The sequence below is a fragment of the Arachis duranensis genome, chromosome 9 (assembly GCF_000817695.3).
Source record: "Arachis duranensis cultivar V14167 chromosome 9, aradu.V14167.gnm2.J7QH, whole genome shotgun sequence".
NCBI classification, from domain to species: domain Eukaryota; kingdom Viridiplantae; phylum Streptophyta; class Magnoliopsida; order Fabales; family Fabaceae; genus Arachis; species Arachis duranensis.
Genome location: NC_029780.3, coordinates 28,499,540 through 28,504,512, shown reverse-complemented (window position 1 = coordinate 28,504,512; position 4,973 = coordinate 28,499,540). Strand labels below are relative to the sequence as shown.

Below are 4,973 nucleotides of genomic sequence, written 5' to 3'. Positions count from 1 at the left end.
TTTGGACCTTTTTCACTGAGAGGATGGGATGTAGCCATTGACAACGGTGATGCCCTACATACAGCTTGCCATGAAAAGGAACAAGAATGATTGAAGGAAGGCAGTAGGAAAGCAGAGATCCAACAGGGACAAGCATCTCCAAACACTTATCTAAAATTCCTACCATTGAATTACATGAGTAACTCTATCTTTATTTTCTGCTTTATTTATTATTTGAAAACTCCATAACATTTACTATCCGCCTAACTGAGATTCACTACTAGAAAATTAGTTATTACAAACGGATATTTCAGATGGATTTTATTCCTCGGAAATACAGACGAAATTTCAGAGGGATTTTTTTGTCGAAAAATAAAAAAAATGAATTAGCATATATTACAGATGAAAAATAAAATCCGTCGATAATTCTGTCGGTAAAATTAATTTTTTTATGGAAAATAATTACAGATGGATTTTCCGTCAGTAATTAAATAGACAAAACGCTGTGTTTTATTAAATTATTACAGACCGAAAATCCGTCTGTAATTTAAAATTTTCGTCGAAAATATTAGAATAAAGATTTGAAGATCACGGTTATCTCTTCATTTCACACTACACTCTCGCGATTCCTCACTCATCCCTCTGAATGCTTCATCGGCGGCGCTATCACCCGTGCACCACCGTCTCACGCAACCTTCATTGCACTCTACTTCCATCAGCCTTGCTCGCATCGCTCCCTTCCATCGCACCCCTTCCCGGCTCTTCTTTGTCACACCCCTTCCGTCGGCCTTGCTCGCATCGCTCCCTTTCGAACCCTAATGTGAGTTTCTCTCTTCGATCTCGCCACTAGTGCTTACTCTTTTCCGCGTGTTGCTGTGTTTCTCTCTCCGATCTTGCTTCAGCTATGCAGGTAACCCTAATCTCCTTTCTCTTTCATCGCTGTTTTCTTTCTTTCAATACCATCGCTAACTCTAATTATTTTATCCTATGTTCCATCGCTAACTATGATTCTATTTCCTATTCTATGATAAGAACTTGTAACGGTTATAGTTTTTTATTTTTTGTTCTTATAAACTTGTTCGTGAAATCAAAGTTCCTGAATGCATTGACTAGTTTCATTTTTATTGCTGAGGAAGAGGAGCAGGTATGCATCTGCATTTTCTATTGTCATATATGTTTCATGCAAAACTATTTGAAATTTTACTTGAACAATATGTTGCCTTGTATTTAATTTCTTTTTTCATTTTTGGTTATTAAACAGGAAGTAGAGATAGAGTATGTAGAAGGTTATGATGAACTTGAAGAGGAAGATGACATGGAGGATTTTGTTAATTTTAGATACATTTCAATTCTATTTTTATGTATTAGTCTATTATTTTTCTTATATGTTGGAGGTGAAAAGTTGTGCATGTGGCGTTGGAGCTCTGTGGTTGAGTTTAGAAAAATGAAATAAACTAGGAAATGAACGCATTTGAAAATCAAAAGCATAACAGAGTTTGGAAGCTTTGAAGTGAAGAGGCAGAAGCAGCTGCTCAGAGAAGGGTGAAACGGAAGAATAAGTTAGCTTCAATGAAATCTGAGAAGGATTCTGTTGATCTTAAATCAAAGAAGGCAAAGGTCCTTGTTGAGGTAAATCTATATTGCGCCCTTCAATTGAAAAAATGATATCATTTCTCTTTTAAATGCTAGTTTTTGTTCTGATATGAATTAATCTATGTAAACGAAAACTTGTCCAGAAGTTAACCACTTATTAATGGTGCTTTAGGGTATATGGATTCCAAAATTAATAAATAAAAAACCAAAACTACTACTTGTCTCTTTGCCTCATTGCCAAAACCACCACTGCCTTAAGCTTAGTGTGAAACCAAATCACTTTCATTCATTCATATTCATTCATTCATATACATCAAAGTGGTTAGATTAGGGGTGATTGATTTTAACTTGGGTGACTAATGAAAACCATTAACTTGGGTGACTAATGAAAATTTAACTCTGTATTCAGACTGCCTATACAGAGCCTGTTGAGCAACAGAAGGAAAAAGTAATTCATGGAACGATGATGATTTTCAAAAGTTTGATCATCTTCAGGAATCGGAGCCCATTAGTTCTGCTGATCAAGTAACTAGTGAGATTGACCATATTCCTACAACTTCTGGTCGATGTGAGGAGGCAGTTGTTAATGAAATTAATCAATTTCGGGATTTATTGTCAGAGATTGACTGGTAAAATTGATTCACTAATTGGATGATTTTGTGGTTTGAAATGCCACCACCTAATTTCATTTTGATCCTTTTTGCCCATTTTTCTTTCTAATTATTATGCTTGCTGCATTTTGTAGTAAAATTGGAAAGCTTACACTTGCTAGACTGTTGACTGCTGTTGACTCCTTACCATCTCCACGTGCTAATAATATGGTTAATACTGAAGAAATTCTTCAACTTTATGATGATTTGATGAGGTTGGATCTAACACATTATCTTTATTACAAGGATGAGCATAGTCTAGTGCTACTTCATCAGGTAATTGTTTTTCAAGTATTAAATATCCATGAAAGCATGCTTTGAAATTCCATCTACTTTTGTTAATAGATATGTGAATCTCAATGAATATGCATTACACAGGACAACAAGAAGGAAAAAATACCAAATAACTTGCATTTCACATTTATGTGTTAGTACTATACTATCAATTTTGTTCTTAAAATGGATAAATTTACTTTGATTATTCTTGCTCTAGTATAATTTATAATAGACCATACTCCGAATGTGTTTGATCAGCTTTAACTTAGGAAATGGTCAAGATGTTTCTCAAAATTGACTGAAATTAGGAAATCCAATAAAAGATGTTTCCTCCCACGTTTGTTGGCTCATTTATTGATATATGAAAGTTTTTCTCTCCATCTCGTCTTCTTGTTTGCATCAGCCTTTTGTTGCTTCTCTATATTGATTCCACTTTTGCATTCTTGGTCACCTCAACAAAAAATTGCAGTCTGGTGATAAGCTTGCCAAGAAACCCAGTAGATAGTTTTTTTGTACATTCTTTCTTCCTTCTATTTGTTCCCAAAAGATGATCATCTGATTACTTAAAAGTCAAGTAGGTTTGCCTTCCCAAAACTGAACAGCTTGTATAACAGTCTGAATCTAAGCTTTCCACATTGCCAATAGGTGCCGGTTACCAAGTTTGACACTAACTATGATATATGTATATTCCATCATTGTTATAATAATGTTTCGTTTAACATTGCAGGGATACTATCCGATTGGAATACCTTGCCCTTCTCCTTAAACAATTAACAGAACCGCTACGATCTCTGCCCAAGGTTGGAAGCACATCTGTTCTTGTATCTTTAAACATGTGAAAGATTTAGTATGTGCTGAATTTTAGTTGAAGGACTGAATCACATCTAATCTGTTGTAAATTATCAGGCTGAAGCTGTTGAGAAAGTTGTGGAATTTATGAATACATATTCTATTAGTCAAGAAGACTTCGATACTATTGTAGAGTTGTCAAAATTCAAGGTGCGTCAAGTATATTTGAGTTGTGTCAATACCACAGGCTGCTAAATCTGGGTTTAACTTTGATATGGTTATGTCATAGCTGATTTAATATAATTTATTCACAATATAATATATTCAGTTCATGAGTGTTTGTTAACTATATATATATGTAGCACTTGATTGATTGAGAGACCAGCACATAGTAATTATATGTGCAAGAATCCTTCATTGGCTCAGTTGGTGGATTTTCATTTAAATAGAGCCTCTTCCCTCTTACCAGCTTGACTCCTTGCTACTGTGCCATAAGGAAATTCAATATCTAAATGTTTTGTTTTTTGTAAGTATTTATTAAATTTTGAAATATATTCTTTGGGAGGAAATGATGGAGCTGCTGTAAGTAACACACACACACACACACACACACACACACACACACACACATATATGCTTGTGTTGTTTGTCGATAGTTTTTTATATTATATTTTAAGGTGTATAGCTTTCTGAAATTGGCACAACTTTACTACGCAGGAAGCCATGGAATAGACATAAAGGGGCTAACAAAATGAGATTGAGAACGTGCAATGGAGTGGGGTGGTAGGCATAATATAGCTGGAGTGAAACGAAAGAGAGGTACCACCAACCATGATTTTTCTTTTCTTTTTCCAATTCACTGTTTCCTTCCAAAACACTAAGGACCCAGAATCTAGTTGGTGCTCTTAGAGGGATCTTACACTTAAAATACAGGTTTAAATTAATCTTTTTTTTCTTATTTATCCTTTTATTTTTGGATCAAGGCCTTTGAAATTTGGATCACTGTGTAGGGGGTGATAGAGCCCTTTAAATAAATATCCTATTAAGCCCAATTATCAAAAAATAAAGAAGCCCAAGGATCTATCAAAGTTTATATGAGAAACAATTCAACTATTGAAGATATAACTAAACCTATGCATTCATACAACTAAAACTTTGCAGAAATGGTTTGTGTAGTTATTTCTACTTTGTACAGTTAAGTTGATTAATATTTTTTCATTATTTATAGTTTTTTGTTTTAATTTTTATGCCTTCAAAATGTTTGATGAAATGTCACATTTATGCTTCCAAACAACACTATAAGCTTCTGGTTGATGATGTCAACTTAATTGAATCTAGGCGTGTGACTCTACCGGCTTATAATTCTACTTCAGAAGGCTCAACAGGAAATGCTAGTGATGAAGGAGCTGGCAAGAAGGGTGGCCAACCTTGGAATTCGAACAGCGAGTCTAATAATGGATCTAAGGCTTCAAGATCAGATCAGGAATGGCATAAGGGTATTGCTTGGACAAAAGATGAACACAGGTCAGTTTATTGTTTACTTAAGTATTTAGAGAACCTGGGTATGGTTATATATGGCTGTAGTAAACTTCATAAGGTAGTTTATCTATCTTAATTTGTTACCGTTTCATCTCAATTTTGTTGTGTTAAACCATATCATTTTGGAGCTTTATCTGATTGTGGTCT

The 4,973-nt window shown here is 34.5% G+C and overlaps 1 long non-coding RNA gene across 2 annotated transcripts; it reads left to right on the top strand.

Annotated features, from left to right (window-relative positions):
* The first annotated feature begins 1,210 nt into the window (after positions 1-1,210).
* LOC107465710 (uncharacterized) lies at positions 1,211-4,772 on the top strand. 2 transcript variants are annotated; one of them, XR_001587468.3, is made up of 7 exons: positions 1,211-1,608; positions 1,982-2,201; positions 2,318-2,498; positions 3,226-3,298; positions 3,405-3,497; positions 4,005-4,106; positions 4,673-4,772. It is a non-coding gene; the product is annotated as an uncharacterized LOC107465710 (long non-coding RNA). The 2 variants fall into 2 exon arrangements; XR_001587469.3 differs by lacking the exon at positions 4,673-4,772 and having other exon boundaries at positions 4,005-4,270.
* The last annotated feature ends 201 nt before the right edge of the window (positions 4,773-4,973 follow it).